The 17,594-nt window shown below is 44.5% G+C and overlaps 1 pseudogene; it reads right to left on the reverse strand.

Annotated features, from left to right (window-relative positions):
- The window catches only part of LOC102481990 (tropomyosin alpha-3 chain-like), a 27,298-nt pseudogene extending 11,766 nt beyond the window's left edge, over positions 1–15,532 (reverse strand).
- Positions 15,533–17,594: the final 2,062 nt, after the last annotated feature.

The following is a 17,594-nucleotide window of genomic DNA, read 5'->3' on the forward strand; positions in this document are numbered from 1 at the left end:
ATGGAAGTCAATGTAAAGTTATATGTAATCTAGTGTAATAGAAAGAAGATTATGATGATAATAAAATAAAAAAAAATAAATTAAAAAAAAAAAAGTTAAGGAAACACAACGGAAGGCAGAATTTATTGCCTCCTCTGTTCAAACCATTTAAAACAATAAATGTTCTATGTAAATGCTCTGTGTATTGGCTTGACTTCTAAGAAAAATGTTACATCTCCATGACATCCAAAAGTCTTGGAACTCTTGTTCTGTAACTCACTGACAACCACAAGTCAGGGATATAACCCAGGCACTTCTAACCACACTTAACATGCTGCACATCTCCAAGTCGTGAATGTGTCTAAACCATCCATGAATGTTTTCTGTTTACATTTTGGCCTGTCTGACCTCTTAGATTAACTGAAGAGCCTAAGCGGGGAGGGGGAATTGGTGTGATGCAGCAGTAACACTACCGGACTCACACAGCAGTCCTGGGCTCACGTCTGTGACCTCCCTGAACATGCTTGGTATGCACTTATGTGCCTGTGATCCAGGCCAGCTGGGACTAGGCGAGGACGTGGTGTGAAGACCCTGTTGGGGTCTCTCTGTCTGTCTTTCTCTTTTGTGGAAGAAAAATGAATAAATTTTTTTAAAAAGGGGGAAGAAAAGAACTGGGAACGCAGTACCATTTTTTTAAAAATAATTATTTTATTTAACTTTATTTATTCATTTGTTTATTTCAATTTGACCAGAGAGGGAGAGAGAGACAGAGACAGAGACAGAGAAAGTGAGAAAGCAAGCCACCAGGTCCGGGACTTGAACTATAGTCGGCCATGTGGAAATCCAGCGCCTTTAACCACCACACCATCTGCTGGCCCCAGCAGTACCATCTAAACAGCATTCTGTTGGGGCAATACTAAAACCCTACCTTGCTGACATTCTCTGTTTCTATATTCTCCTTTCATTACTTGATCCTTGCCTTGGGGACCAAACGTACTCAGTAAATCCCTGTCTCCTCTTCTGTTTCTCAGTTTTTAACTTTGGATATTTTCTGTATTTCTTTGCAGTTCTCAGGCTCCAAGTCTAATTATTTTGGCTGTTAGAAGTCATCTTGGGAACTCTCTTTTCCTCCCTGGCCTTGACCTATTTCTATCCTGCCTTTTCATGCACCAAGTCCTGCCCGATTTAACATCATCACCAGGTTTAGCCTCTGGATTTCACTGGCACCTGAGTTCAGTTTCTCTCTCTCTCTCTCTCTCTCTCTCTCTCTCTCTCTCTCTCTCTTTTGGGGGGAGGTTTTTGCTATAGGGTGTGTGCACTTGCCAGAAAGACAGAGAGAGACAGACAGAAAGCGAGAAATCACCCTCCCAGGGGGGATGGCCACGCCACAATCCCTTCTCCTCCATTCTCCTCTCAGGATCTTGGGCACACATGCACATGCGTCTGGCGTGAGTTTAAGTCACCAGGTCCATGACTTGAACTGCAGTTGACTACATGGGAGTCCAGCAACATAGCCGTTATGCCAACTGCTGGTCCCCCTGAATTCAGTTTCAATAGTGAGCTTTATTTCAAATATTGAAGGATATGGTGAACAAAGCCACATTTGCTGAAGCCTATATTTATGATTTGGGTCATATTGCCTCTCAACTTTTTTTCTTTTTCTTTTTAATAAGAAAGAGAGAACAAGAACAGGTTGGAGAGAAAGAGTGAGAGAAATAGGTATCTTTGACAGGGTCTCACATTGCCTCAATCCTTCTGCTCCAGCCTCACAGCTAGGCCCACAAGCACACACCACTGAACTGTTTTAGATTGGGCTGGGAACTGAACCTGGGTCTCCCAAGCAGCCTCGCCAATGTGTGGCAACATCTTCCCACTTGAGCCACGTGGCTGGGCCTGCCTCCAACTGTTAAATGTCGAGATTATGCTAAAGTATTAAATGATTTAGTTCATCCTAAGATGAAATCCATTCTGTCCTGATATTTTGGTGTTCTTCTCAAAACTTTCTTCCCATTTTGAAGCATAACAACCAAAAGTTCACTCAGCATCTTGATAAGATAGCCCAGTGATTTTATGGGATTTTGTCAACAAGTAGGCTGGCCCCTTAGGAAAAGTACCAATGCCTTCTCCAGTTGCTGCTCCAACCTCTTTCTACTTATTAGCAACCACAGAAACTACCAGTAATTGGGAAAGAGAGAAAGCAATCATATAGCTAGGAAGATAAGAGCCATCCTCCCATGAGCTCTTTGAAGGTGGGGTGATCTCGTAGACTCCAGCAAGCCAGAAGCACCGAATGACAGTGAGAATGAGAGGAACAGTCATCTTTTTTTCTTTTTCTTTTTCTTTTTTTTTTTTTTTGAGAGGTTTTTGCTATAGGGCCCGTGCGCTCGCCAGACAGACCGAGAGAGACATAGAGACAGAAAGTGAGAAATCACCCCTCATGGGGGATGGTCACGCCACAATCCCTTCTCCTCCATTCTCCTCTCGAGATCTTGGGCACGCACGCACACACGCCCGGCGTGAGCTTTAAGCCATCGAGTCTGGGATGTGAACCGCAGTCGACTACGTGGGAGTCCAGCGACATAGCCATTACGCTAACTGCTGGTTCCCCATCTTTTTTTCTTTTTAAGAGGTTTTTGCCATAAGGCATGTACAGTCGCTAGAGAGAGAGAGACAGAGACAGTGAGAGATAAAGTAAGAAATCACCCCTGGGGCAGTGGGGAGGATGGCTATACTACACTCTCTTCCATTCTTCTCCTGGGATCCTGGACGCACGTGTACACACACACATGCCTGGCGTGACTGTCAAGCAACCAGGTTGGTACTCAAACCATGATCAAACCGTGATGTGAGAGTCCAGCGATGTAACCACTATGCCATTTCTTGGCCCTGGAACATTCATCTTTAATTAAAAGAATCCAAATTTTGTAATCCCAAAATCCGAAAAACAGCTATCCTTAATTTTAGCACATACATTGGGTTTATGTAATTTTGAAAAATAAAATTTTCTTTTGGGAGGCCAGCAGGGGCATAGTGGCTAAGGCGCTGGACTCCCACATGATCGACAGCAGGTTGAGTCCTAGACCTGGCAGTTTGAAACTCATACTGGGTATATGTCTGTGCATGCTCAAAATTCTGAGAGGAAAATGAAGAAGAGATTGGCGTGGCCATCCCCTCTGGGAGGCGGGGGGTTGGTTTTTCACCTTCTGTCTCTCTGTCTCTCTTTGAATTTCCAGTAAGTGCATGGCAAAAATGCCCTATGGCAAACATCTCTCTCTTTTTTTTTTCTTTTGAATTTTCTCTTGGGAAGGAGACACTAATTCTTTTACTATCTGAAGCCTCTTAAGCTCTTCTTTGGCTTAAATTGTGTTTTCTTCTCTTCTCTATGCCAGAGCCTTATCCTAGACCCGGCATGAAGACTGCTTAATCGAGGTCTGTAGGATGGATAGAAGACCTTGCAGAGCAGAACCAAGCTCTGGGGACAGGACGAAGATGGGCTGGGAGCCAGGTGGTGGTGGGAAGCAGCATTAGAGAAGCTGACTGAACATCTGCCCTAGTGAACCTAGAGATTTGCTACAATTTCTACCAGTTCTATCTTACCTTCGCCCTGTTTTATCTGGCTTCATTGCCTGTTCTTTCCTTTCTTTGATCATTTCCTTCCCTACTGAGCATATGAGCTAGTAATGGCTTCTCAGAGGGTCATTTTGCAAACCCACTGCCTTGTTCTGTATACTGGCATTCAGCATCTCCCAGGGAGCTTCAGCTCTTGTGCAGGCTTGCAGTACTTCGGTAGCCGCTTTCTCCAATACTATATTTTCTCTTGCACCATTTTCCACCCAGAACTATAACAGAGGGATGGCTGCAGATTGTTCCCATAAATAGCATCAATCTCTTCACCTTCTGGAGCTTCTGTTTGTGCTCTTGAGATGGAGTCCAGCTGGCTGGGTGTGAATGTGCTTTGTTTATGACAATTTGGTCTTGGCAAGTATTTTCGTTAACCTTAGAGGCTAAAATTATTGGTGGCCAGATGCTTCATAACTCAACATTTTTCTGGTTAGGGGCTATAGGTTGTGCTCTGGGCCTTCTGTGCAAGAGTGCACAGTCCTAACTTCTTGCTGTTTGTATTGGAGGATATCTTCCAATCTGGGCATACTTATCACATCTGGGTAAGGGGGCACTCGGTCTTATTTGGATGTGTTGCTAGAATCTAGGGCCAACCTCGGGCGAATGTGTAAAATAGGTATAAGGTAGGGCCAGTCTCATGGCCTAGTGGTTAAGGGAGCCAGATCCAACATGATCAAGCACAGTTTGTCCTGGCCCTGGTAGCTTGGGCATGTGTGTTTGTGTGCCCCAAATCCTGACAGGATGGAGAAAGGGAGGGGGAGGAATTGTAGCACGACCATGTCCCATCATGGAGTGCTCTCTCTCTCTCTCCCTGATGAGTCCATGTACCCTCTGGGGGAAAAAAAAGTTGTCTTTCAATAAGTTGCCTCCATAGAAACTGACTTAGTTGAAAACTAAGGGTTTTCATTAAAAGGGTATTGGAGGGACCAGCAGATGGCATAATGGTTATGTTGCTGGACTCCCAAGTAGTCAACCGTGGTTCAAGTCCCAGACCCAACGGCTTCAGGCTCACGCTGAGCGTGTGTGCATGGCCAAAATCCTGACAGAAAAATAGAGAAGAAGGGATTGTGACCTGGCCATCCCCCCTTGGGGGGTGATTTCTCACTTTCTATTCCTATCTCTCTGGTAAGTGCATGAGCCCTATGACAAAAATATCTCTCTCAAGAAAAAGGGGAGTATTGGAGGCTGGTCCCATAGAGTAGTGGTTAAGCATGGCACTGAGGAAGCCAGATCCCACATAACCAACCAGGGTTTGAGTCCTAGCTCCAGCAGCTTGAAAAACACAGTGGACACGTGCATCCGTGATCAGGATTCTGATAGGATGGAGAACTGTAGGAAAAAGGATTCTGATGTGACCAGGCCCCCCGGAGGTGGCGTAGGGCTTTCTCACTTTCTCTTTCTCGTATGCATACCTATGTGCCCTCTAGTATAAAAACATTACTATAGGAACAAAGCGACAGTGCTGATGACAGAACTTTCAAACTGCTCTTCTATCACTAAGCACAGCTGGTGCTGCTGCAGACTGTCCTACCAACGCCGCTGGTGCTAAGCTGGGTGTCCTGCTTGCTCTATTGCCTCAGAAACTATATTGCTGCCACCTCCACCCAACTACAGCCAGGAAGAATGATCCAAAGAAGCCTCTGCTTCTTCTTTTTGTTTGTTTTTAAATATTGCCACAGGGTGGAGAGAGAGAGAACATGGAATACCCCCATGGGCCATGGTCATGCTGCATTTCTCTTTCCTCCATTTCTCCCTCTTGTCAGTATTTTGGGCATACATGCACATGTGCACAGAGTGTTTTTCAAGCAGATAGGTCCAGGAGTCAAACCATGCAGTCAGCTATATGGGACCCAGCAGCCTTAACTACCATGCCACTGTTAGCTCCCAATTCAAAGTCTGTCATAGATTCATCCACTTGGCCAAGCCGAGGCTTTGTCCCCACATCTTGCAAGAGCAAGCACCTGACATTTTCAACCAGCAGAGTAGGAGAAGGTCTTGCCTTGCTCCAAGATCCCTAAGGCAGAGGACTCCCCAAAAGAAGGGAGGTGGGATTCAGATTCAGAATAGCAAAAAGTAAGGACAAACGTTCCATTTCAAGTTGTGAGGATTAGTGAGACAAGCTGTATGCAGAGTAGGGTAAGCTTCAACGTGCTGTGTGGGTATGGGTTATTGGCACTTTGTTCACACGGTCCTCTATTTTGCAGTATTGTAGCACTTTCTCTTCCTCCTTCCTCTCCTCTTCCTTGTGTTGGAAATACAGTGATGTCCTAGGCTGGCACAGCCTCGGACAGGCCACACTCATACACACCAAGGGAATACAACCTTCTGCAGTTTTTGATCGTTTGGTGGAGCAGGGTGGTATCTACAGGCAGTCTCCCCGACCTAGCTCTTGCCAAAGTTTCTGATTTCTGTTTGGGGATCCATGTAGTTATGTCATGGGAATCAGACGCCATTACTGGTTCGAGCCATGGAGTTCATATTCTTAACTAAGCCCCCTGTTCTACCTCCCTGGCCACAGCAACTAGTTCAGAGCTGGGCATGTGACCTAGCCTGCTCTGATCTGACTGAAACGCAGCAATTTTTCTAGAACAAGAACATTCTGTTTTCTTGCTGAGTATAAATGAGAAAGTGTGTGGCACTGGGAGCTGCTGGCAGCCCTCTTGGCTTCACAAGGTGAGTTAGACTTAGAATACGGTGAACATTGTAGAAGGCCGGGCCAAGGGACACACAGAAACCAGGTACTGGGTGACCCTCTAGTCACAGGATTCAGATATGCCTGGATCTAGACTTCTCCGATGGATTTCTCAGTTACATGAGCCAATAACTTCCATTTATTATTTAAGCTCCAGTGAGTCAGGTTTTCTGATACAGACATCAGATATCTGATTTACGAGAATGGAGTTGCTGTCCACTTGGTGTTGGCTGATAGGAAGTCTCTGGAAGTACACATCAAAATCACAGCCTCGCGATTGGGCAGCAGCATATCTATGCTCTAGAAACTAGGCTTACCTAAAATTTAAAATAGAATAGGCTTACTTACCTAAGTGCAATTTTTAAAAAATTGCCAGCGGGTGTGTACACTAATCGGAGAGACAGAGAGAGAGAGGTGTTCCCCACGGGTTGTGTGACGCTGTCATCCCTTTACCGCCACTTCTCCGTCCTGTCAGGAGTTTAGGCACTCAGGCACTGGGGTTCGGATTTGAATTGTTTTGGCCATTGCGCCCTTCCGTAACCACTAGACTATGGGACGGACCCTACTAAGGGCAAGTTTTAAAAACATTTTAATAAATACATTTCATTTCTCTTTTGTTTAGAGAGATGAAGACTCCAAGAGTCAACTCTGGGAAACCAAACCAAACAAACGCAGAAAACCAAAACCAACCAAACAACCAGAAAAAACATAAAGCAAAGACAGCCAAAGGTATCCCACCTAGAGGGAAGCACTACAGAGTCAGATCCTATCTGGCTGCCTTAAGGCAGGTTCTTAGAAGCAGAGCCTCAGACGAGGACGCTTGTATGATTTTTCGAGGAAGTGGATCTAGGAGAAACCTCTCAAAGATCAAAGAAAACAATGAGACCAGCAGTTAGCGTAATGGCTATGTCGCTGGACTCCCATGGAGTCGACCGCGGTTCACATCCCGGACCTGGTGGCTTAAAAAAACTCATGCCGGGCACGTGTGTGTGCATGCCCAAGATCCTGAAAAGGAGAATGGAGGAGAAGGGATTGTGGCATGGCCATCCCCCCTGGGGGGGTGATTTCTCACTTTCTGTCTCTCTGTCTCTCTCTGTCTGGCGAGCGCACATGCCCTATAGTAAAAACCTCTAAAAAAAATAAAATCAAGGAAAACAAGATAGAGCAACAAAGTGTTTCATTGTTAATAACAGAAAATACTTTAGTCAGGGTGATTTATAAAATAGAGATTTAGGGGCCAGCAGGTGGCATGGAGGTTAAGGCAGCTGGATTCCACATGCCCAACTCCATGGTTCAAGTCCTGGAGCTGGTGGCTTGAAAATCACGCCAGGTGTGTGTGCATGCATGCCCAAACTCCTGATAAGGAAATGGAGAAGAAATTGCAGCATGGCCATTCCCTTGGGGGTGGGGGTGATTTCTTACTTTCCCTCTATATCTCTCTCTGGAAAGTGCACACGCCCTATAGCAAAACTTTAAAAAAGAAGGGACCAGCAGACCTCATAGTGGTTACACCGCTGGTCTCCCATGTAGTCGACCACAGTTCAAGTCTCAGACCCGGTGGCTTAAAACTCATGCCGGGTGCGTGTGCGTCCATACTCAAAATCCCAACAGGAGAATGGAGGAAAAGGGACTGGGTCATGGCCATCCCTGCTGTGGGGGTGATTTCTCGCTTTTTGTCTCTCTGGTGAGTGCACGCACCCTATAGCAAAAATCTCTAAAAAAGAGAGAGAAAGAGAGAAAGAAAAGGAAAGGAAAGGAAAAGGTTTTATTTAACTCATGGTTTGGAGGTTCAGGGTTCAGGGGCTACATCTGGTGGAGGTCTTGTGGAGTCCTAAGGCATCACATCATGAGAAACAGAGTATCTGTCTCACGGGTCTCTGTCATTCCCTGTGGTTATAAACCCACCAGTACTCCAACATGGGGCCCTCACTTTGATCACTTTAATTCTAATCTCTTCCCAGAGGCCCCACCTTTTAACATTACAGTCTGAGTAATTTATTACCCTCTTAATTCCATCACACCCAAATCTTAACACATTAATTTGGGGATGGGAGGCATATGAGCCATAGTTATAAGTGAGGATAAAAGAAAAACTCTTACCTTGGGGCTGGCAGGTGGCAAAGTGGTTAAGGGTGTTGGACTCCCACATGGCTGACTGTGGCTTGAGTCTCAGACCTGGTGGCTTGCTTTCTTGTTTTCTCTCTCTCTCTCTTGTCAAATTAAAATAAATAAAGGTAAATAAAATAAATCTTTAAAAAAAATAAAACAAAAAACACCTCTTACCTCAGTCTGATGTCAGAGAAACATAAATTGCTCCAAAGTTCATTTAGAGGCAAGGGGGCAGGATACAAGTATAGCCGGTTCAGTGAGCCATGTCTAATACCAGGATGGTCCTGGTAAGGAGTGGGTACAGGCAGTGTGTGTGGGTCCTTGGGGATTTCTGGGCAAAGCAGCTCCCGTTAGGCAAGGACAGCCTTCCCAGGATGCGTGCAGAAGTAAGCAGTAGCAGTAGCTAGGAGATGGATACACTGGCCTGGCAGAGAGAATCTGGGCAGAAAACCAACAGTACCTGCAAGAACTGACGGGACCATAGTTTCTCTTGAAATTCTTCATTTGCCCCCTTCGAGCCTTCATTTCATTAAAAAAAAAAAATTCTGGGCAGGTCTGAAGAAATGACAAATTCCTTTTGTATTGGCTGTATATGTTAAGATTCTTTGTCTCCAAAAATGGTGGTTAAGGCAGCTAGATCCCATGTGGCCAACTGTGCAGCGGGAGTGGACCTGGTGGCTTGGAAAACACACCTTTGTCCTCCATTTCTCCAACCCATCGAGATCCTTGGCAAGCATGCACGTACCCCAGTTTGTATCTCAAGCGTCTAAAGCCAGGATTCATATTGCGGTTCCCTCTGCCATCCAGGATCTGGCTGCCCCTGCACAGTACTTAACCACTGTGCCCAATTCATTGGACTGTAACCTCACTTTTCAAGGGCCAGTCCACCCTTGCCTGTTGTAGATAACTTTTTTGTCAGTTCCTCTAATTGTTCTTTACTTGAATATGTCTCTATGCCCCTCAGTTAATTTCAATTTCTTCTACCATGGGCATTAACCATGTGCCTGGTCAATGCATATATTTTCTTTCTTTCTTAATGATCGGTAAACCTATGAAATTATTCACTCGTTCTTCCCACCATTTTCACCAATATGTACATCTGTTTTAGGCTTGGTTTCTCTCTCTCTCTGTGTCATTGTGAAATAGATGTGCATACAACGTTCGGACTTAGCAGAGTGGGCTGAAGTTCCCGGCTCTGCTCCATGTCTCACTGTCACTTGGATACTTGGACAAGTTGACCAATGGCAGCTTAAAACTAGGACAGTTCTAGACTGCCCTGATACTTCCCAGAGTCGTTATGAGCATTGATAAGATAAATATACACAACACACATAAAAATAAGACGGTGGTATTCTGCAGGCTGCGATTGATATATTTATTTTCCAAATCCCAAATGTACTTTCACTTTGGGGTCCACTTTGGGGTTCTGAGATGACTTCATGTTTTACTAGTGTTCCTTGGGTTGCAAGTTGCTAGGATCTGACTTTCTTTTGCAGAGGTGATTCAGAGCAAGTGGCCACTTGTCAAGGTGAGTTAACACCACAGGAACTCAGGCATGCAGAAAAATTTTAAGTGGAAGTTTTTTGCTTTGTTTTGTTTTTAGGAATTTTTGCTAGTGGGCACATGCACTTGCCAGAGAAACGCAGAGAGAGAAAATGAGAAATTGCCCCCCCAGTGGGGATGGCCACACTGCAATTCCTTCTCCTCCATTCCCCCTTCAGATTTTAGGCACACAGGCACACATGCCCGGCATTAGTGTCAAGCCACCAGGTCCAGGACTCAAACGACAGTTGACCATATGAGAGTCCAGCACCTTAACCATTATGACATATGTTGACACCCTTTTTTTTTTTTAAGTTTGTTTCATGAGAGAGAGAGAAAGAGAAAGAAACAGGGACCCCAACAGAGTCTTCACGCCACTGTCTGCCTCCAGCCTCAGACTACCAGGCTCACAGGCACACTTGCATACACCTGGCATGTATGGGGAGAACTCAGGATACAAAGCTGGGACATCCTTCATGGCTTCTGCATTGCAGAGCACGGTGTTAAGTGTTACTGCTGGGCCACTGCAGCTGGCCCTGACTAGAAATTGTAACTGTGATTCCTTCTATCCTCTCTTTTCTATGTTCATCTTCTCAGGGGTGACCCATCTCTTCAGGATGGCTGCTGAATTTTCAGAACCCAGTTCACTGGACTGTAACCTCACTTTTCAAGCTCTCAGACAGCCTCCTCAGCAAACAAAAACAAAACTAAAAACCTCTATTCTACGTCTCCTTAGTTTTCAGGTGTAGATGACATTTTAGAAAACTGTTGGGTACTGGGGACCAGCAGATGTTGCAGTAGTTAAGGCGCTGGACACTCCCACACGGCCAACCACGGTTCGAGTGCCGGACCTGGTGACTTGCTTTCTCACCTTCCCTCTCTCTGGCTCTCTGAATCTTACTCTGGTCAAATCAAAATAAATGAAGAAATACATACAATTAAATAATTTTTTAAAAAGAAAACTGTTGGGTCCTAATACGAATGAATGGCTGAAAACTGCTAATTTTTTAAACCTGCTACTCCTCCCCCCCAGGATGTATTTCTTTAGGCACAGTTCATCCTGTGGTCCTACAAGAGCTTAGTGTGTGAGAAGTTTTCTTTTTCTAACTCTTCCTAATGAGCTATTGTTATGTATAATTTTACCTATCTCTAACTGGATCGATAATTGATCCTACAAATCTTTTCAGATTATAAACTCTTATCTCCCACAGTTCTCTACATGGAAATTAAAAATTCCTTTTTTATTGGCTATGTTAAGATTCTTTGTCTCCAAAAATCTATCCTCATTGATTTATGAGTTATTTTGTTGTCTAATTTTTAATCACTTTGTTTTTCTTTAGAATTGAATTTCACAGTTAAGAGCATCATTGACAGTCGAATATATACTTCCAAAATAACCAGTAGAGTGAAGTTTGAATGTTCATAGCATAATATAATGTTGTATGTCGAAGGTAGTGAACACGTTTATATCCTTGATTTGTTTATTACACACCATAAACATACTTTTTTCAAAAAAGAATTATTTATTTAAATTTTTTTATTCATTTGTTTATTTTAATTTGACCAGAGAGAGAGAAAGAGAGAGAGAGAGAGTGGGAAAGTGAGAAGGCAAGCCATCAGGTCCAGTACTCAAACCGTAATCAGCCATGTGTGAGTGTGTGGCACCTTAACCACCATGCCACCTGCCCACACCATATACATACATTTAAAAATCAAATTGTGGAACCAGCAGATGGAGTAATGGCTATGTCACTGGATGCCCACATGGCTGACTGCAGTTCGAGTTCCGGACCCGGTGGCTTGAAATTCACTCTGGGCGAGTGTGCATGCAGGCTCAAAATCCTGAGAGGCTGGAGGAGAAGGGATTGTGGCATGGCCATTCTTTCATGGAGGGGGGTTAATTACTCACTTTCTGCCTCTCCAGCAGGCATACAAGACCTATAGCAAAAATCCTCTGAAAAAAAAATACATATATACCCCATAAAGATGTATACTGATTATATCTGAATCAGAAATTACAGGTTTTTTTTAAAAAGCATGGATTGGGTGGTGGTATAGTGGCAACTCGGGTGACATACCTGGAAAGGTCCTGGGGTCGTACACCTGGACCTCTGAGCATGGGGTGTGCACATATGCCCATGATCTGGGCCATGTGAGACTGGGGGTGGATTGCAGCATCAGGACCCTGTTGAGGGTGCCTGTCTCTCTCTTTCATGAAATAAAGAAAGAAAGAAAAAAACAATAATCAGAAACCTTCACCACTCTCAACACCTCACCTTCCCACTTCATTGTACCTGTGTCCATATAATCCACTTTTCTATCTGCAACTACAGGTGAAGTGTCTGTGCTCCAACCTGTGATCAGTCCCACCACTGGGAATTCACCAACTCCATTTCAGCACCTTTTTTTTTTTTCTTCCTTTTTTTGCTGTAGGGTACATGCACTTGCCAGAGAGAGAGAGACAGAGATGGTGAGAGGGAAAGTGAGAAGTCATTCTCCTCTTGGGATCCTGGGCACGCACATACACGCTCCAGGTTTGATTTTCAAGCCACTAGATTCGTGACTTGAACAGGGGTCGACCATGTGGAGCTCTAGCAATGTAACCACTATACCATCTGCTGGTCCCCAGTTCCTTCTATTTTTCTTTTAAACCCATTCCGTTTACGATCTGCACCATTCTACTAAAACTGGTCTTTTTTTTTTAAGAGAGATGTTTGTGATTAGGGCACATATGTTCACTGAAGAGACAGAGACAGAAAATGAGAACTCTGATGGCCAAACTGTAATCCCTTCTCCTCCTTCATCTTCTTGAGATTTTGGGAACGCACACACATGTGTCTGGTATGAGTTTCAAGCCACCAGGTCTGGGACTCAAACCATGGTCAGCCATGTGGGAATCCAGTGCCTTAACCACTATGCTAGAACTAGTCTTAAAAAGGCCATCAGTGGAGCCATCAGGTGACAATAGTGGTTAAGGCTCTGAACTCCTACATGCCAGTCCAGGCATGTGTACCCGTGTGTCTGAAATCCTGAGAGGAAAATGGAGAAGAAGGGATTGCAAGGTAGCCATCCCCTTCAGGGGGTGATGTCTCACTTTCCCCCTCACTCTCTCCCCAGCCAGCGCACATGCCCTATGGCAAAAACCTAAAATATAAATAAAATACAAAGAGGCAGTCAGTAATGTCTGCATTGCTAAATCCAATGTTGACTCAATTTAGTCCTCATCTTACTTGCCCTCTCAGCATTATTTTTTTCTTTTTTTTGGAGAGATTTTTGCTATAGGGCACATACACTCGCCAGAACGACAGAGACAGAGAGACAGAAAGCGAGAAATCACCCCCCAAAGGGGATGGCCACGCCGCAATCCCTTCTCCTCCATTCTCCTCTAGGGATCTTGGGCACGCACGCACACGTGTCCGGCATGAGTTTAAGCCACCGGGTCCAGCACTCGAACCGTGATCAACTACCTGGAAGTCCAGCAACATAGCCATTACGCTAACTGCTGGTCCCCCTCTCAGCATTATTGAATACAGTTGATCACATCCTCTTTTTTTAAAGCACATTCTTCCTGTCGTTTTCAAGAGTTCATACTCTCTTAATTTACCTCCTACCTTACTGACCACTTCTCAGTTTCCTTTGCTCATTCTCTTTCTTACCTCCCACCTCTATAGAAGTGCCCCAAGGATTCAGGATTTGGTCTTCTGAGCTCCATCTTTGTCTCTCTCTCCTCCTTCCTCACTGCCTTGGTGATCTAGTCTCATAGCCTAAATATCATTATACCCTGGACTTTTTAAACTGATATCTTCAGAATGACAGATTTGTATAACCACCCGCCTACTTTAGGACTTGGATGTCTAATAAGCATCTCTAAAACTGAGCTACTCATATCTTCCCATCAATTTTCCCCATCTGGTAGAGTGTCTCTTTCCTCACACACCTCAAGTTCCTCCCCTTTAGCTCCTCTTCTCCTGCCTTCCTTGTTTTGGATAACGGCAAGGCTACCTACTTGGTCGTTGTCACTAGCTCGTGAAGGTATTTACTTCCTTTCCCCTCTTACCCAAGCGGTTACTAATCTGGGACTCTAACAACCTAAACATCTATGCAATTTATATTCCCCTTTCTATCACTAAACTTGCCAGAATTCAGTCTTGTCTGGATGGCAACTTCTTCATCTTCTTTTTTAATGTATTTATTTCAAGAGAGAGAGGAGCACCCCCAATAAGGTCATCATGCCGTGACCTTTCTCCAGCCTCTGGTATTGGAGGCTCATGAGCCCAGCATGTACAGGGAGGCCTCAGGATGTGAGACCAGAACCTTCTCAGGTAGATCCAGTTGCATTACCACTGCCTAGCCCCTGAATCTGGTGTTTTTTTTTTTTGTTTTTTTTTTTTGTTTTTTTTTGAGAGGTTTTTGCTATAGGGTGTGTGCACTCGCTAGAAAGAGAGAGAGAGAGAGAGACAGAAAGTGAGAAATCACCCCCCAAGGGGATGGCCATGCTGCGATCCCTTCTCCTTCATTCTCCTCTCAGGATCTAGGGCACTCACACACACATGCCCGGTGTGAGAGTTTAAGCCACTGGGTCCGGGACTCAAACTGCGGTCGACTACATGGGAGTCCAGTGACATAGCCATTACGCCTACTGCTGGCCCCTGAATCTGCTCTCTATGCTACCCCACAGAGTGCTTGGCATTCTCTTGCTAAAACACAGATGTGATCCACACCATTCTTCCTCACGAATAGCTCTGTAAGTTTTCCATTTGCTTTGGAATAAAGCACCCTCCACCCCCAGCATAGCATTCAAGGCCTTGCATCATCTGACACCACTTTACATTTATAGCTATGGCTCCTGTTGATCTTCTCAACACATCCTCTATTCCACCCTCCGTTCACTACATGTCCCTGGGCCTTTATCCTTGTTGGTCCCGCGGCCTGGAGTGCTCTTTTCTCTGTTTTTTTCCCCTGAGAGTTCTTATAATTATTAAAAAAATTAATGATTTCAGAATGCTTGTTACATGCCAAGCATTGCATTAAGTATTATGCAAGTATTATCTCGTTAATTCTCAGAAAAATAAAATCGCTCGTTCGAGTTAAAACAACTAAAAAATGGTTCATGTCAAAAATCATGATCTATAAGTATTAGTGAGGTTTTTCTCTTAGTCATTACAATTAATTGCCTTTTCCTCTGTGTTCCAACAGCAGTGTTTTTTGTTTGTTTGTTTTCACTATATAGATGCAGTTTTATTTTAGAGGTTAAAGACAGACTCTGTCTGGTAAGCACACATACCCTATTGGCAAAAACCTAAAGAAAAAAAAAAAGACAGACTCTAAAGCTTAAACTCTATTGGCCATCTGGATTTGTGTCTTGCCGATTGGTGACTTAGAGCCTCAATCTCTTTATCGTTGTAATGGGAATGATAATCGTACCTTCATAAGATTTTCCCGGGTATTAAATGAGTCAGCTAATGTCTTAACTCTGTGCCTGCTACATAGTTCTGGCCCTGCGGGCATGCCCTGTCCTTTGTTGTGTCTATGTTCCACATCCCTCATTAGATTTTGGCCTCTGGGAGGGGTGAAATCGCCCTCATTCATCTTCCAATCTCTTACCCAGCACAGCAGACCCTTCTACTCGCTCAGGTGCTCCATAAACATTTGTCAAATGGAATTCGTAAATCTGTGGGTGTTTGTACCAGACAGTGAGACATTTGCAAGTTTGTGATCTAAGCTGTGCACTAATTAATTACCTATGAATCTTTTAAAGAAAGTGGCTACTGAATCAGGCTGGCCAGCCAACAGTTTCTGCTCTGTTTTTAAAAATTCAGGTCACATTCATGGTATCCATTGTACAAAAAGGTGACTAGAGTTAAAGATGACTTATTGTATTCTTGAAAAATACAGAGAGTGGATGTAAAATGGTCACACCGCAAAAATGATAACTGAGCAAGGTAAAGCAATTGTTACTTAGATTTAATCACTTCCCAATGTATACATAATTCAAAACATCATGCTGTACATGAGAAATACATCTGATGTTATCTGGTAACTTAAATTTAAAAATAAATCAGGTCAATGTCACTCCGTTTCTGTGAACAGGAAATCCTTTTCACCTTCAAGCCTTTCCCAAGTTCCCTCACTTCTGAGGCCAAGATTTTCCTTGTGGGGGAGCAAAGGAGCACCTGTTATCAGGTTTAAGACTTCTAGGACACAGCTAGGGGTATCCAGATGGGCGTAAACACAAAGCCAGTCTTCCACCCTGTTTCCCCTCCAGTGAGCAGTGACCTGGGTTGGAAGCTTTGGATTTCTCTTCTAACCGCAGGCACTATGTACCAGCTAAGCAAGAAGACTTCAGACCTGAAAGAGGCCTCAAACACACCTCAGGAGGCCTAAGATTCCTGGGAGGGCGTGGGTTCAAGTTACATCATATAATTCCACTGCCCTCCTGCCTGTTTATTTATGGTTCAGTCTCCCTCACAGGGGGAGGCTGCAGGAGTGAGGGGGCAGGAAGAGGTTTCAAAGAACTCTTTAGTAGAAAGGAAATATTTGATTAGCAGTTAACATGTCCCTTGGGGCTTTTCTGATTATTGTTAAAGTGTATCGTGTAATGATTAAGCACTCCCTGGGGGAGGTGGTGTCTGTACAGAGTTGGGGCTTTGTTTCTAATGAGTCACAGCTGCTGTGCATAATATAGACCAGAAGAAACTGGGCAAGGAGGAGAAGCAGTGCCCACAAGACCAGAGTGACCTGGCTTGCTTCTGCAGCAGAGTCCTAAGCTCACCATCTTCACCAAAGCCTACGCTTCCTCTTGTCCTGTACCTCAGCGAACACCTTCAAGTTGCTTAGCTCTAACAGAGTCTGCCTGCAGTCCTCTCTCTCTCTGTCATCAGAGCCTGTCCCCTTTCCCTCCTGAAGGTCTTTAGAATGCATTTCCTTCTTCTACCTCCACTGGCAATGTTCTGGTTCACCGCCTCAACACGTTCTTGGACTGTATCTTCCTTATAGGTATCTTAGCCTCAAGGCTTAGATCTTCTATTCCATTCATGGTACTGTTAAGAAGGATGTATCTAAATGAGTTTAAAATCCACCTGTGGCTCCCCATGGCCTCCTGGATCAACTGTGCTCCCTGAGCCTGGTTGTCAAGGCTCTTCCAGATCTGTTCCTGTTTCTCTGACTTGAGTGTTGTCACCTCCACACCTGCGAGCCCCTTCACACCAGTAATCATGACCTGCATGCCATTCTCAGAATGTGCAGTATTTTCTTTCAAACTTTGCAACATTCTCATAGCTTCCCTTCTCTCACTGTGTCTAGCCTCCCTTCTTCCTTAGCTTAAGTGAGTTTTCCCTCACCTGTGCCTCCATAACTCCATTGTAGCATTTATCACAAATTGCATTGAATCTCTAACTGAGCAGAATAGTGAATTGCTTCCCAGCACCAAGCTTTGGGATATAACAGTTGCTCAATAAATGAATGTATGAATAATCCTGGGGTATTATAACAGAGTTCAATCATAGTTCAGGGCAAAGGCCTTGAAATATATTCCTCTGGGAATCAGCAGTTAGCGTAATGGCTATGTCGCTGGACTCCCATAGTCGACCGCGGTTCGCATCCCGGACCGGTGGCTTAAAACTCACACCGGGTGCGTGTGCGTGCGTCGCCA

Source organism: Tupaia chinensis, unplaced genomic scaffold (assembly GCF_000334495.1).
Source record: "Tupaia chinensis unplaced genomic scaffold, TupChi_1.0 Scaffold147340_1, whole genome shotgun sequence".
Classification (NCBI taxonomy): domain Eukaryota; kingdom Metazoa; phylum Chordata; class Mammalia; order Scandentia; family Tupaiidae; genus Tupaia; species Tupaia belangeri.